Source organism: Protopterus annectens, chromosome 14.part0 (genome assembly GCF_019279795.1).
Source record: "Protopterus annectens isolate FY-2018-M chromosome 14.part0, PAN1.0, whole genome shotgun sequence".
Lineage (NCBI taxonomy): Eukaryota > Metazoa > Chordata > Ceratodontiformes > Protopteridae > Protopterus > Protopterus annectens.
This window is the reverse complement of record NC_056748.1, coordinates 194,601,647-194,619,873: the sequence shown is the minus strand read 5'-3', so window position 1 is coordinate 194,619,873 and position 18,227 is coordinate 194,601,647.

Sequence of the window (18,227 nt, the reverse complement as noted above, 5' to 3'; positions counted from 1 at the left end):
ATGGACAGGTTGACAGATGAGATCAGACAGGAGGCCCCGTGGACTATGATGTTTGCAGATGACATTGTGATCTGTAGTGAGAGTAGGAATCAGGTTGAGGAGACTCTGGAGAGGTGAAGATATGCTCTAGAGAGCAGAGGAATGAAGGTCAGCAGGGCTAAGACAGAATATATGTGTGTAAATGAGAGGGAAGGTAGAGGAATGGTGAGGATGCAGGGAGTAGAGTTGGTAAAGGTGGACGAGTTTAAGTACTTAGGATCAACAGTTCAGAGTAATGGTGAATGTGGAAGAGAGGTGAAGAAGAGAGTACAGGCAGGGTGTAATGGGTGGAGAGGAGTATCAGGAGTGATTTGTGACAGACAGGTACCAGTAAGAGTGAAAAGGAAGGTCTACAAGAGGGTAGTGAGACCAGCTATGTTATATGGATTGGAGACAGTGGCATTGACAAAAAGGCAGGAGTCAGAGCTGGATGAGGCAAAGTTAAAGATGTTAAGATTTGCACTCGGTGTGACTAGGATGGATAGGATTAGGAATCAGTATATTAGAGGGTCAGCTCATGTTGGACAGTTTGGAGACAAAGCAAGAAAGACGAGATTGCGTTGGTTTGGACATGTGCTGAGGAGGGATGATGGTTATATTGGGGAAAAGATGCTAAGGATGGAGCTGCCAGGTAAGAGGAAAAGAGGAAGTCCTAAGATAAGGTTTATGGACGTGGTGGGAGAGGACATGCAGGCGGTTGGTGTGACAGAGCAAGATGCAGAGGATAGGAAGAAATGGAAAGAGATGACCCGCTGTGGCGACCCCTAATGGGAAAAGCCGAAAGATGATGATGATCAATATATACTGGCATGAACTAATGATTGACTCTCCTATTAATAGCATAAACCTTTATGGTTATACCCAGCTCATTACCAATGCCACCCGTATGCATAACAGTACTACCATAGGTACAATTCTTGACAGGATAAGTGTGTCTAATCCTGATAATTACTCTGCTCCCTAACTCTACCCAATACTCTTAGTGACCACCTACCCATATTCATAAATAGATCTAGACCACAAATTACAAAACCCACACATAACAGAACTACCAAAACTATTACAAACTTTGACCAGCAAAATTTTAACGAAATCCTAAAACACACTATATGGTACCCGATTAAAACCCTGCCACTAGAAGATGCCCTTGAATACTTCAACAAAGTATTTCTAAATACCCTCAATAGCTTAACCCCCCTCTGCACCAAACGAATAAGAACTAACCATGCTCCCTGGCTAAAATTAAATACCAAACAACATCTACAAGATACAGATAAAGCATGGAAGAAATGGCACAATAACAAATCTGATGCTCACTTAATTTAATATAAACAGCTATGAAATAAAGCAAAACAACAATTGAACTTATACAAAAAAAAAAACACTTTTGCAATCAATTAGCAAACCACAAAAACAGCCCAAAACAATTTTGGAAACATCTCAAACATGTTTACCACAGGCTCCAAACAAACCCTATTCCCATACCCTGACAGATCCTCCTCAGAAATAGCCAACCTGTTTAACTCTCATTTTATAGATAGCATAAGCAAACTGTTAACACATTTCACTGTTGCAACCACCTCAAGCTCCATCTCTGATCCCTATCCACCCTTATCACATGACTCCCACACAAACAAAAAGAACTCTTCACCTCCTCAACAAACTAGTACTACATCTACTATCCCTTTTTCTCTTAAACCTGCCCCTACCTCTCTCATTCAAAAACTACTTCAAAAACTAAAACCATGCTCCCTGTCATCTGAACCCCTCCTGAATACTTAAAACTTGCTGCAGAAGCCATAGCATTATCTGTCAGCATCCTTATAAATGGCTCCATAGCAGAAACCAATGTCCCTAACCTTTGGAAAAAATCTATCATCACCCCTTTACATAAAGGGGGCAACTCCATTGAGCTATCCAATTATCAACCAATCTCCATTCTCTCTCCACTTTCCAAACTCCTGGAAAAATGCTTACATAAGCAACTGCAGCACCACCTCATCCAAAATAAATTAATTACCCCTACCCAGCATGGTTTCACCCATCACACAGCACCACAACTGCCCTAATCTCCTTAGTGGACACTGCATCACAATCCATTGACTCTGGTAATATCACCTCTGTCTTACTACTAGACTCATCAAAGGCATTTAACACAATGTCCCACAACAAACCTTTTCACCAGCTATCCAATGTAGGCTGCACCCCACCTTCCCTCTAGTGGTTTGTAAGTTACCTATCAAACTGCCAACAATGTGTCAAATGGCAAAATAAACTATTCTAGTATCAAAACAACAAAACTGGGTTACCACAAGGATCCATACTTGGACCCTTCCTCTTCAATGTTTTCACCAACAACCTTCACACCTCATCACCCCTTAGCTCCATTATCCAAAAACGCAGATGACACTTACGTAATTTCCTCCTCAAATAACAAATAATATCTCTAACACCTAACCCCAGCTACCTTCACCTCAACAGAGACATGGCAGAGAGAAGCCCAGCTACTCCTAAATCCTAAAAAAATAAAACTCCTGCTTTTCTCATCAAAACCAATCTCATCTGACTTTAAAATATTCTCACAGGATAATACAGAAATTGAAACAGTTCCCACAGCTAAGTTACTAGGCATTACCATAGACAACAGACTAACTTTCAGGCACCACATCTGCAATAGCATTAAAAAGACACACATCAGACTAGCAACAGTCTATAGACAAAAAGCTTTCTTGGATAATTCCACCAGAAAATCCCTTGCCAACACCTACTTGCTTACCTCTGTTTTATATGCCATCCCCTTATATACCAGTTTACAAACCACTCTTAAAAACAAGCTCCAGTCCTGCTACCATAAAACTGGCAAATTTGCCACAGGTTACTCTTGCCATTCCCACCACTGCCTAGCTCTGAAAGAACTAAACTGGCTCGAACTCACGCACAATCTAAGCTCAGTACAGCTGCCTTCTCCACATAAAATTATATATACACCTGATAGCTGCCCAGCCCTCAAATCTGTCCTGCATATCTACAAGAGCCCCCCACTCTGAAAACAAACAACTCTTAACCGTCTACATTACAAACAAAAGAGCTGGACAGTGCCTATACTCTTATGCCACCGTCAAGCTTTGGAACTCTCTGCCAACAGAGATTATTACAATCGAGAGCCTTAACTTCAAACACACCCTAAAATAGCATGTTCTTTGTAATTCGACCTGCCCCTGCTCTTTCCCTAACAAGTGAACTCCTTTCACTCGCTAGGGGCTCACCTTTTGATCACTAACACATGAATGTTATCCGCTAACCATTAACATATTGGACTAAGAGACATTACATCCTACACTACCATTCTTCTAAGCATCTACTTGCCACTAATATCCTGACCCGCTTACTGACCCATAGTCTTTTCCTAATCCTACTGTAAAAAAAAAAATTTTTTCATATCACCTATCTAGTACATGTTTTATTATTGAAACTACCGCTCTGTAATTTTTTTAGCTTTCATCATTGTATCTACCTCTCTGTACTATTTAGTATGCATTACTTATTAATGTGTGTTTGAATTCTAGCTGCTGTCTTGTTCATGTAAACTGTATTAACTTCCTGTATCATTTGGAGCTTTTCTCCCCTGGCCTCCACTGAAAATGGGCTCATGACCCAGTTGGACTTTCCCGGTAAATAAATGTTAAATAAAAGAGCAATGTTAGTCAACATCCCCTTTCCAGTATTGCACTATTTGCTCCCTTCTCCAGTATCAAACCACTTTAGCTGAGCAGCTGCCTCCATTCACTGTTTTTTTGATTGCTTAAATCCCTAACCAGTTACCCTTCTCATTAACTGTTTACCTTGGCTGAAATGTTAATTTTATGAAACTACCCCTTTGTAACTATCAAGTAGTTCAGTCCTGTAAGCCAGCTATGGCACACCTGCATAGAAATGCACACACACACACACACACACACACACACACACACACACACACATATATATATATATATATATATATATATATATATATATATATATATATTATTTATCTGTCTCTCTCTTCATAAATATATATATGTATATATATATATATATAAATATATATATATATATATATATATATATATATATATATATATATATATATAAAGGTATAAATATAGATATAGAAATAGATATACCTATACTTGCAACCTTTGTGCCATACAACCTCGCATTAAGAAAATGAAGCATGCCTATTTATCTCTGACACAAGACAGCAACAATTACAGTCACCCTTCCCACTTGAAATATTATGCATATTCAGCGACCCACGAGCAGATTAGCGATAAACCTAATAATCTGACATATGTAAGAATCATCTGTCTTTGCTAATAATTCAATGCTGGCCACTCCTCTGCCTAAAGATATTATATACAACACCAACATATCTGCAGCTCACCATCTAAAACCTTATATATTAGCAAGAATATCATTTCCTTTGGGGAATATTTTGTCTCACTTAACATCATTTAAATGGTCCAGCTCACTAGTGCCCCACATCCATGCTGCGTCTGCCAGATAATCTCCTACCCTTCTGGACTTACTCCAGAATTGCTGGGGTCATTCATGGATCCTAAGGGCATCCTGTGGGCTTGGCCATCTTTGCATCCACCTGTGGGGGTTCTTTCATAAACCCTACCCACATCCATTCTCTTCCCTACTTCCCATAATCATGGACTATATATGAGGATAAACCCTGTCTTTGGAGCACATACCCCCATAGGGAATGCCTTCTGCTAAGGGCATGCTCATCCCTCAATGTTGCTCCGTCAGTCTCCTGAGCTGCTTTTCAAACTTGAGTCCACCTGGACCATGGTAAGGGTAATATCCCTCTACTCCACTGCAGTGGCTTCAAGAAAAACATTTCTAAACCTTTAAAATGCTTCCTAACCAATGTAACAAATGACCAATCTGAAATGACTTGTCATAATTATTTTTCTTTAAAATCAATATGCATGGTAGACTTCGGAGAAGGCTTACCTTCCTTCCCTCAGACAAAACAAAAACACTAATTGCATACATACCATATTAAATAGCAACTAAATTATTCATTTTATTATAAATTCTAAATTAGGTTGGCCTACAACACTCTATAAATATTGTTAAAAAAACTTTGAAATCTTAAATCCACATTATGTTTATATAAAATATAAAAACGTAAATGCTTATGCAGTACATAAATAAAACAAAATTTCTTTTTATTTATTTATTGCCATAACCTGTCAACCAGCAATGCAATAATAAAAACTAAAAAACTAAACTAAACTAATTATATTATATAATATAATGATGTTTGTATAATAAATAAATAATAATAATATATAATATAAATAAATATAAAAAAATCAAAAAAAAAAAAAATAAAATCAAAAAATATAATAAAATAATCATGTCCGTGTCAGTATGTGTATGTCTGTTAGAATTATATGTTAAAATAAACAAAACCATGTGTGCCTTTATATCACTCTTTCATATGTTATTATGCAGCATTACATAAAAACAAAAAAAATAATAATATAATATATACACTACACACTCGCCCCAGAAACAAAAGCGTTATCTCTTCATAGCTAGTTTTTTTAATTATTTTGTTTGAAATATAGATTATTAAAATAGATTAGTTATAAACCTGGAAATGTATCTTGTCTTCCATAAAATAGTCTCTATTTTTTCTTCTTTTTTTTCTATCTGGGGAGTTGGGATCTGCCTCTTTTTGGCATTAAACAATTAAAGAGAAATTAAACAGTGGTCTTATGCTGCATAATAATGCTCCATAATATGTTATGCTTATCCTTCTGGATACTATTTACAAATGCTATCTTATTCTCTTATGCGGTATTAATCGTCTATAGAAAGCTGGGCATTCTTACAGCATTCATACAGCTCGCAAGATAGACCACTGCTTTGGAGACCACTGCTTCAATTTATTATTCAAATTAGGCCAAAATGGATTTTACAAAACTCCCTTTTACAAAAAAATTTACAATAATTACAAAAGTCATGCCTTAGATGCCTTAAACCAATAGGGTTTTTATGTTTTTCTGTTTTCCAATTTTTACTTTTTTTTCTCTCAGGGCTTTTTTGTGAATGACCCAACAATTGTTTTAGATGCCTTTCTTCTGCCTATCTTCCACTAATTCTGCTAGATCTTTCTAAAAGAATATAATGAAAAACAGAAAATGTGAAAAAAAAATACACACCACACAAGGTTGCAGTCTCTCTTCTCTTCTCTCCCCCTCCTCAATGGTCTGATCATAAACACTGCCCCCTCTCCTGCCTCCTCAAAATAATAAAAAAAGCCAAGATTTCAAACAAAATATAAAGTTTCCAGTTTCACTCAGTGATCAGTGAGTCCTCTATTTAAAACTTTTATTTATTTAGCTCAAATTAATACACTGCAACTGTCAATCTACATCCCTAGAGATCATCGTCCCTTACCTTTTTCTTGCCTGCTACTTTTTTGATGGTAAGGTGACAACTTTTAAACTGGAAAAATTGAAAACTGTTAGAATAGTGGTACTAAAATGGAGAAAACTGTTTCTAGGTGAATCTTATTTTTTTTATGTCAAATATGTTGTTGAATAACAATTTGTTTTCCCATTGTGCCATAACACAATTTGCAAATCGCCCCCCCCACACCACCCCATTGCGACTCCAGAGGATTGTCTATAAATTTCATTGTTGAAAAAAAAAAAATTATATTTTAGTACCAGCTCTAAATAATAACATATAATATAATATTCTGCCAGTTGTTGTGGGATGACCGTATATAGGTCTTTTCACATCCCGGTCATGAAAATTAAGTCAGGATCAAAGGGTATTTTATTTTGTTATCCAAAAAAAACCCCATGAATCAAATCTGGATTTCTTTTCTTTTCTCAATATTCAAAGACTATCAACATACTTGGCACAGGTCTAAAGGGGGTCATAGACTGACTTGTGAATTTTAGGGGCCCCAAAGAAAGATGGCATTCTAGGTGCTCCTACATTCAAATAGGTGGAGTGTGTCTATATAAATAGACCGTTGTTCAGTAGTGATATTAAGAGTATGCTTACTTTTGTTTTTTTACTAGCAGACAAAGAAACCTTAGGTCTAACATGCTTCTTGTTGGACCTCAGGTTTCTCTGTTGATGATACTGACCTTGTCCAAAAACCCTGATTATGTTCAGGGCCTGATTGTCCAGCCATACTAGCACTGTGTTGTTGTTTGTTGTTGTTGTTGTTTAGAACCATTGCCAAATGCTGTGCTGTTATGTGTTGTGTATGATTATCCAGGAAGGGATGTAAAAATTAATGTTACTGCCATATTAAGCATAATATAAGAGACACTGTTTTAATTTTTAATTTTAAAAAGCAAAAGGGCAGATCCCAACTTCCAGCAGGCAGGCAGATCCTACTAAAGAAGAACTTTTATTTATGGCAAATAAGGACGGGGTCTAGGACAGGCATCCAGGTTTAATCGAATCTATTTAACTATTAAAAAACTTCTAGCTATGAAGAGATAACGCTTTGTTTCTGAAGGCTGGCTTTGCTTGTTATTATATTTATATTTATATTTATATTTTTTATGCGTAATTAATGCTGGTAAATGCTGGTAGTTATAAAAGTTGATTCCGTGAGAGTGATTATTTGTGTATTTTAAAGTATTCTAAATTAGATGCAATATACTGTGTAATTTGACATGATTTATTTTTATTATTTTTATTTTTTTATTTTTTTGATTATTTTTTTTTTATTTTTTATTTTTATATTATTATTTATTACTTATGATGACATGATCATTATAATGATTAATAATTATCAATATGCATGGTAGCTTTATAAAATACAGCCATCTTTCTGAGTTTTTTATTTTAAATAAGGCTTTCAGCTAATAACCAACCACTATTCTTTAGTAATAATTACCATCCACCCTACCCTTTGCTTGCTTTTGCATGTTTAATACAATCCAAACCAGAAAAACCTTCCACATTGTGTTTTTAACCAAACAGGCCTATATATCTACTAATGTCCCCATGTCTTCAGGGGAAGAAGAAGTCATAAGGAAGTGAAAACCACATCAAACAACAAGAAAATTATCCCAGAGCCTCTTAAATGTTAAATAGGTGCTAATAGTTTGCAATTACATGAATGTTCTGCAACTGTCAGGACTGAACCCAAGTGACTGAGTTTAATCACTAACTGCAATACTTACTGATGCTACTAGGAAGAGACTTCAATGGATACGAATCTATAACTTTTCTAGGGATGTTCTCACATCCAAGACACTAGCAAGGTAAGCCACAAAAGCTCTCATATAAACTAATGCTTCTAGGCTATATGAAGTTGACAGCAGTTCCGCCACACACCATCCTTATTAATTTATCTCTATATATAGATAAATAGGTAAATATACAAAAATATTTACAGATATCGATATAGGTATGGATAGATATAGACATAGATGGGCTACCTACACATGGCATGACACCTGACACCTACATATCTAAATAAATAACTTAAGAGCAAAAGTACAAACTGTAAAAACTTTGATTAACTCAATAAACTCAATAAAAACGTAGGTAAAACTAAACACAAATAATATGCACTTTCATCTACATTAATTTAAACTTCCTCAGATAAATATCTTACCTAAATTCCATTCCTGTTATTTAAAACTACACTGTTTAACACAATCAAATGACAACCAAGACCCCCATGATGTCACCTACGCTCTGACTTGTATCAGCACCACTAGCCAATAGTTATTCGAGACTATGAACTCACCCTTTAACATAACATTTCTTACAAAATGTATAATAAATGTTAAATAAGTGTTAAAATTCCATTCCATTATGCTGCATAAGTTTTCTTTCCAGATATTTCAATTTTAAAATGCAGCTAATAGACATCTGATCATTTAATCCTGGCCAATTTAAAGCATTTATTCTTAGCTGCCAACAGAGTTCCAGTCTTTCTAGGTGCAATGTCCATGGGCCGGCCCCATTAGATGAAATTAACTCCTGTAATACAAAGAATTTAAAACCATGATCCGTATGATCCCACAAGTGCTTAGAGACAGCATTAGAAGTTTTTTTTAACTCCAATGTCATAACTGTGCTCATAAATTCTATCCTGTAAACATCTCTCAGTCTTGCCAACACTTCAAATGATGCTCCCACTACAATGTACTTACATAAAGGGCAACAGTCACATTTATACATACCACTTTAATGTTGCTGTTGTTGAAACTTCCTTTTGAGTAAGGATTTCAAGTTGGGCTCATGTTTATAAACTATATGTGGGGTATTGTTAACCAGTCCACTGACCTCCCTGTCATGTGTCAAAATGTCCCAGTTCTTATTAAGAATATTCTTAATATAATAACTGTTAGTAAAGAATGTTTTAATAAATGAGGGCTTATAATGATCCTTTTTCAAAGGTTGTAATTGTTCTGACACTTCATTAGCGAATAAGATGATGCTCCTGTGGTATATTTCCAAGAACTGGGAAAAAAATTTTGTTGTCACACTTGTTGATAATGCCGATCATCAATTTATTGACAAGTCCCACCAGACAACCCCATTTGGGAAACATATGTTTGAGAACACCACACTCATCCCAAACACAACTATCATATGTCACCATCCTTGCAGCCATAACAAACTGGCCTTTCACAACAGCTGTCTTATGCACCTGTGGATGTATGCTGGTGTAGTAGAGAAAGTTGTTGGAATAGGTTTCCTTTCAATAAATCTTAGATGTTAGTCGACCACTGATGCCATCTATTGTGAGTAACTCATCCACGTATGCAATGGAGGTATCCTGTATTTGGTGGGTAAACTGGAGAAATCTGGTGGTATTATTAATGTAATCAAGAAATGATACAATGTTGTCAACTCCTGTGTCCCACAAAATAAAAATATCATCTAGGTTACTAGTATAAAACTTGTATGCCTGATGTGCGTTGACACAAAAATATACATATTTTCCTACTGTACTGTGACAGCATTTGCAAAGAGACCACTGCATGCAGACAGACTTGCAACACCTATCCTCTAAAGGAAGATCTCATTCTCAAAATAAATAAAATAATTTATCAAAACCAACTCCATAAGATTTTCATACACGTTAATATCATCTTGTCAAAGGCCTGTTTCTTGCAGAAAATCACAAAACCATTGTAACCCAATATCTGGGGAATGGAGGAATAAAGATCCTTAACATCCACGGTAACCAGAAGATATGAGCTGTTGAAGGGGATTTTATTTATCTTGCTCAAGAAGCCCCAAGAGTCTCAGCATAAAGGCAGTTCAGACTTCATATATTCTTATTTTTTAATGTCCAAGAATTTTGCTAGGGGTGGATGACAGACCCTCTAGCATCCACTATTGGTCTAAAAGGTGGTTGGTGGATGCTTTTATGAAGTTTGGAGACCCAAAAATTGTCAGAATAACTGGATTATCAACATTCAAAAAGTTTTATTCATCTGTTGAAATCTGTTTATCAATGAATAAATCCATGATTTCCGATCTAATGATCTTATATGCACCATTGAGCTTGTTCTGTGAGGATTTGGTGTAAGAATCCCCATCCAATAAGTCCCTCATCAATTTCAAATAATCCACAGTATACATGATGATAAGCCCCCCCCCCCCCCCCATCAGGCATCATTACTCTGACCTCATGTTTTTTCAGGATACCATTTATAAATTTCCTCTCAATTGGCGACATGTTGTTCATCATATTCATTTTTATATTAAATAATGATTTAGGTCCTTTTCAAGGAAAGTTCCAGATGTCAAGCTCGCAGAATTTCTCAAAACATTTGAGAATTGGGTGAATGGGGGGATCCAGGTGCTAGATATATGTACCGGGTTAAAAACAGAATCACAGTTATGAAACAAGAAGTTCAGGTTCAGGTTCCTGACATATTATTTTAATCGCGTTAACACAGTTGGTAAATCAGTATGCCTAGATGGAATAAATGTCATTCCTTTTGCCAGCAATTTATAGCATTCTTCACTTATTTCCAAGACTTTATAATTAAAACCTTTAAAGTCACCAGTGGTATTGTGTTGAATGTTCACCCTTAATACGGGTGAACGTGGACATTCCACACCTGCAACTATATATGTTAATGCTGTTAAAACCTCCCCCCGTTTTGGTCTCTCCTCCCCTCTCAATCCAGTTTCCTCTCCATGGGGACTGTGACCTGGTTCTGTTCTGCCACTGATTTATCACATGCTGCGCCTTCAACCTCTCTGATCTCCTGAGAGATAGAAACTCCTTCTCAGCCAAAAAATGGTCCAAATTACCAGTGGCAGTCTGAGCCAAACTACCGGCATTATTATTTGCCCTATGGCAGTTATCATTCTGTGGGTATAGAAAAACTGCCAATGGCCCCAGATCTGGAGGTGGGGGAGGCATATTGTATGCTTTTTTTTTATTGGCATAATCATTTTTATCTCTAAGAAGTTTTTCATTTTCCATTCTCTGATAATGTTAACTTGTTCCACAATGCTTTTAAAAATCTGACAACACACAGACTTGTGTAATTCATAATTAATATCATAAAGAATAGTTTTATTCAGCTGCTTAGTATCCGTTATGATGTCTTCATTGTGCTTATTATTATGTTTGACCTAAAGGTCCATGTACTCACATTAATGTCTATTAAATAGTTCCAACAGATCAAGATGAAGTTTAGAATCCTGAACTTAGCCGGTAGGAAAACGCCACATGCGCAGTCCTTTTAACATGAAGTTAGTCCAAACAGATTCAACGAAGCATGCATTTCAACCTGCAAATTCTTGATTTTCAACAACTTATAATCCAATTCTGCACATCTAAACCAGAGTATGTGGTTCGACTTTGTCAAAATTTTCAGTTTTATGTGGTTAGATTTTGCTACATTTTGTCAAAGTTTTTTGCAGAGGGGCAGAGAGAGAGAGAGAGAGAGAGAGAGATTTGTTTGCAGTTAAAAGCATTCTGTCGAGTCTCTTTGCTCCTTTATCTGTTTAAAAACTTTCATTTTGTGGCTTTCTGTAATGTTTACTGTCTGTAGGCTAATAGCTTTAGTATTGTCCTAGTTCAATTTGCTGGCTCTGGGCCTGTTTGTTTCTACAGTGATTGTTCAAAGCACATGAACAGGCCATCTTGAATTAGCAGAAGCCTTTCTTTACCTTGGCTAGATTGTGTTAATTGGCTGCTGGCTAGTGGGGGCTGGTTCTTTTGTGCTTTTTTAAAAAAAAAATGTTGTTTAAGGTTGTATCTTCTGGTATTTAAGCCCTAACTTTGAGAAGATTTCTGTCTATACACACTGAGCTGATTGGAGGAGCGGCGTTGACTACAACTCTGATCTGAGATATATAAGTATCCTGTTTTTTTGGATTATTTATACTGATTATTGTTTCTAGCAATTTATATATAGCACTTTTTATTGCCTGCTGCATGGTTTTTAGTGTATTTTATTGCTATTAATGAATCTGCATGGATAACTGATTTGTTTGCCATTAAAAGCATTCTGTAGAGTCTCTTTGCTCCTTTATCTGTTTAAAAACTTTAATTTTGTAGTTTTCTGTAGTGTTTACTGTCTGTAGGCTGATAGCTTTAGTATTGGACCCCACCCTGCCTCCCTGTTCGTGTCTTGTTGTTATACTTGGTGGCTTTGCAGTTGCCCGCTCCTACTGTAAATCTGATCTGGGACACTCCTCTCAGGCTAGTGTCATTAGCTCATTCTACCTAATACAGAGAGAAAATCTGAGAAGGCCTTCTGTTTCTCCTTTTTCCCTTTCAAAAAAAAATGCCTGAATCTCCTTGTGTTCTGACTGTGCTTCTTAAAAATTTTGGAAATATAGAGTATATTTTAGAGCATTTATTATAACTGTAATTGCCTTAATATTGCTACAACTCAAGTGCTCTAGGTTGCACTGCATCTGAATTGTGTGTTTTAGCTGCTTTTCTGTATATATAGACTTCTCTGTATATGTAGACTAGCTACTTATTCTGCTGTATTACTGCCTCAAATCATTTTTCAGTTGTGCACTTGCCTTGCTTCATTTAAAAAGTTTTAAATTGCTAATTTTGTAGCGTTTTAATTGCATTTACTGTTTAGGACTACACACTCAAGTGTGTTAGCCTTTTCTGTGTTTATTTACTGTATTATTGCATTGTTTAGCCTGTTTCAACAAAAAAGAATACTATCTTGTTTGCTCGTTTCCCACCTTTCTTAGCCAGTCCATATCCCAGGCTTTGCTTGTCTCAGGGCTTTATTTTCTGTGTTCAGAGCTATCCAGACCTTGTTGTGGTAGAGGGAAGTCCTACTGCTTACCATTGGGGGTGGTGAGCATTGCACTGCCTATCTAATGCTGGAGGAGTGGTTTCCAGCTCTGAAATTGAAATTCTTTTAGCCTTTTTGGGCTGATTTCTATCCCTTTCAACTCTCTGGCTTAAAAACATGTCGTTTGCACATTTTTCGCATCATGCAGCACTGTGAGGCTACAGTTAAACTATTCCAGGTGCCAGAAAGTCTGCTCTTCAAATTTTCCATTAGAACTAGCTGGTTTCTCAGTAGTAGCACTAAAATCTGAACCCCTGTGACTAGCACTTGCCTAGAACCTGCTGGAAAGCACTAGGAAGCCTGAAACTAATACAAGCACTCAACTCTCCTTGTCAATAAGGAGAAATTAATTGTAGGCACAAAACAGCCTATAATTGCAAAGTACCTTGCAAAGGTAAGGGAAACAGCTCTTAAACTTTGCAAAAAAAGAACCTAAACAGGTCAAGGGTCAGCTTCCAGTGATTTCTCCTGTCCACATGGTGAATCTGGGCATACTGGAGCAATGCGGCAACTGCCTCATGTACACAGACAATCCACTCCTCCTACCACCCAACACTACAACTTGCAAGAAATGCACTTACATAGCCAAACTGGAAGCAAAGTTCTCTCCAGCCAAGATTGTGCTAGACAGTCAAGAGGAGAAGGTTAACACCTGCACTACACCTGAAGCAACTCATAGCCGTTCAAAATCCACACCATCAACACCCACACATAGCAACACTAAACCCACATATGCGGAGGCCCTTAACATTAACCTGCCCAAGCAACAAGGACCTCCGAAGCTGAAACGCAAACAAACACCAGTCACAACCAAAGTGACACACAGCTCACAACACTAGTGTGCCACCCAACAACAGCCCCTAAGGCAAGACAATGTACCCAACACTTTAGTCATAGGTGACTCTATAATCAGGCACACTGATGTCCCACTCACCAGGCTGAACAAGGAGAAAATTACAGTCAGCTGCCTGTCAGGTGCCAGGATCCGCCACATAATGCATGCACTCAAGTCACTCCACAACAAGTACAAATACGACTCTGTCATTGTCCATGCTGGAGTGAAGGACTTGAGACGTACCTCCCTGGACTACATGAAAAGAGACATGGAGTAGCTCTTGGATCATGTGGGCCAGGCGGGTATGACCCTAGCCTTGAGTAGCATCCTGCCTTCGCCCAGAATGATACCAGAGTATAAGGACAAAAATGATTGACTTCAACAATTGGCTAAGCTTCTGGTGTCAATCAAAGGGGATCCAGTAGCTGTCTGTCTGGGAAGACATGATCGACAAACCATGATGCTTTGCCAGAGATGGTCTGCACCTGTCACCCGTGGGATTCAGGTTACTGGCTAAAGCTCTTGCCACCCCTATAGTGCCTTTTTTAGGCAAGGTTCAAAGGATAAAACCACCACCATAACAGATACAAGCATGCAAAATCTGAAGGTAATGCTACTCAATGCTAGAAGTCTAAACCTCAAAATGCACTCTCTCGAGGCACTCCTAAAAATGGAGAACATCAATATCTGTGCAGTAACTGAGACCTGGTTCAAGACTCCAGATAGCACCCCTGCAATACCAGACTACAACTCTTACCACACTTTTCGGCCACAAAATCAAGACCAAAACACTAAAGGTGGAGGAGTGTCCATATTCACCAAGGATATTCACACCTCCAGGCTAGTTGCCCAACACAATGCATCTGAAATTCTCCAGGTGCAACTAACACTAGGTAAGACTGCAATCCAAATTGTAGCTTGCTACAGATCCCCCACCATGCCCCAGGATTCTCACTATACCTTTCTAAACATACTGGAAAATATTAAGATACAACCAAACACCCTAATACTGGGTGATTTCAACTACCCTGCCATTAACTGGGAAAAATACTCGGGTACCAACTCCTTTTGCCAATGGTTCTTGGAATTGATACATTTCAACACCCTGGATCAAATAATCCATTGTCCCACCAGGGGCTCCAATATACTAGACCTGGTCATTACCAACATGAGAGATAGATGCTCCACACCAGTGGTCACCCCCCATTGGTCAGGTCTGGCCATAAACAAATCACCTTTGACATCCACATCCCACCCCCAACCCCCAGTAAGGAAACCTCCTTAAAAAACTTCTCCAAAGCCAACTTCATGCTATTGAAGTCAGAAGTGACAAACTTCACAACACCCATGCAGACGGGATCTGAAAGTTTGACTGCAGAATCTTACAGTAAGGCACTGTACGAGCACATCCACTCATGCATGAATTGTGCCATCCCAAATAGAACCAAGATGCTCTTCTCCAAAAAAAGGAAGCCAATCTGGTGGTCCCCTGCTATAAACAAACTATACAACAGAAGGAAGAAACTGTTGCAGAAAAGAGGAAAATCCCAGGATGCAAAAAACTCCCTCACCAGCCTCAGTAAGAAGCTGAGATCCCTTCCAAAGACAACCACAAGGCATTCTATAGTTATGTCAAGAATCTAAATGGCAATGCTCAGATTTGCTCTGAGATACCACAGAATGGCATTAAATATACTGATCCCAAGGATATTGCCAATATCATGGCAGATTGATTTAGTGCCAACTTCACCCCCTTCTTACCCCCTAAATGGCCAATCTCAATACCAAAAGATTGCCAAATTCCAGTAATCATGGCCATACAGGTAGAAACCGCAATCTCCAAAGCTAAGAATACAGCATCCATGGGACCAGATGACATCCCAGGCTGTGTACTACATGAACTACAAAATGAACTGGCACCTCACCTAACTGTCATGTTTAATCATAGCCTCACCTCAGGCTTCGTGACCACTGAATGGCGCACAACTACAGTTATTCCACTCCACAAGGGGGGATCCACCTTGGATCCCGGGAACTACCTTCCCATCAGTCTGACAAGCCTGATCTTTAAGGCCATGGAATGCATTATCATGGAACTTATAAACAAAGACATTGGCAACCTTCAAACACTGGACCCCACCCAGTTTGGGTTTGTGAAGGGCCGATCTTGTCTCCTGAACCTGATTGACTTCTTTGAATCAGTCTCCAGAACTGTGGACGAGAGTAAGGCGGTCCACACAGCCTATCTGGACCTCGTCAAGGCCTTCGACACCTTCCCCCACTCTGGAATCATAGATAAACTTACTAAGCTGGGCATAAATCCCTACATCACTCGATGGGTTGCCAGCTGGCTTACTGACAGAACCTAGACTGTAAAAGTAGCTGACTCCAAATCTAGCTACAGACAAGTGACAATTGGAGTACCTCAGGGTTCAGTCCTGGGACCACTCTTGTTTGGCATCTACTTCTCTGAAGTACAGGTCAACACTAAGGGACTCTGGCTAACAAAGTTTGCAGATGACTGCGAACTGGGAGCCATTATTGAATCACCAAATGATGTGGATATTCTGCAAAAGGGCCTTACAAAATCAGATGCCTGGTGCCAGAGCCATGGGCTCAAGCTTAATGCCAAGAAATGTATAGTTATCCCCTTTGGAAAAAAAACATATACCCATGAATTACCACATAGGTGGCAGTACACTAAACATCGAAAGTGTGATGAGAGGCTTAGGGACACAGGTGGACAGTGGTTTCACTTTTGATAACCACATCGCCACAACAGTCAGGAAATCCTTCTATGTGACACATATCATCACTAAGGGCTTTTCATCCAAAAAAAAAGGAGGACATTGTCCCACTGTACTCATCCCTCATTAGACCGATTATAGAGTATAATGCCCCATTTGGTATGTACCTCACAAGACATCTGCAACAGCTGGAAAGGCCACAGAAATACCTCACTAAAAGAATCACAGGCCTAAAGCAGATGCCATATGCAGACCATCTTAAAAAACTCCAGCTATACTCTGTGGCATATCGTCGACTCAGAGGCCATCTCTGCTTAAAATACAAGACCATGTCAAACCCTGAGCTGTTGGACATGATCCACTTAAGGAAATCCCAATCCCTCAGAGCCACACGCTCCAGGGATCTAAACCTTGACATCACTATGAACAAAACATGCTGGAGGGATAGGTTCCTAACCCAGAGACTCCCCATACTCTGGAATAGACTGCCCATGCATGTCAAGCAGAGCGCCTCATTGACCCTCTTCAAAAGGAACCTTGATGATTGGATGGGAGATAGGAAATTCACCCCGGGGATCATGTCAGTCGCCCTGTTAGACAGGGGTCCAGTGAAGTAAATATTGTGGGAAGAAATATCCAGGGAATTGTTATGGCTAGGCTTGTGTAGGCCCTAGGGCCAATAGCCTAGTACCAACCTATGAACCTATGAACCTATATATATATATATATATATATATATATATATCTCAATATATATATATATATATATATATATATATATATATATATATATATATATATATATATATCTCAATATATATATATATATATATATATATATATATATATATATATATATATATATATATCTATATATATATATATATATATATATATATATATATATATATATATCCCCCAAATCCAAGGATGCACAACAGTGGGGCAAAGGCACAAACCCTTCCATAGTATAACTTCAGGTTTTTCAGTGTTTTGTTTTTAGATATTTTGCTATTTGACTATCGATCACATGCTGGTTTAGATCATCTGTAGGTTACACAAATTATATATATATGTTTGTGTGTGTGTGTGTGTGTGTGTGTGTGTGTGTGTGTGTGTGTGTGTGTGAATACACACACATGTATCTGTATATATAAATTTATATATAGACAGAGAGAGAGAAAGAGAGATATGTGTGACTATATTACACAGTCGTGTCATGCAAAACATGCAGAAACAGAAAATAAACCTGAGCAT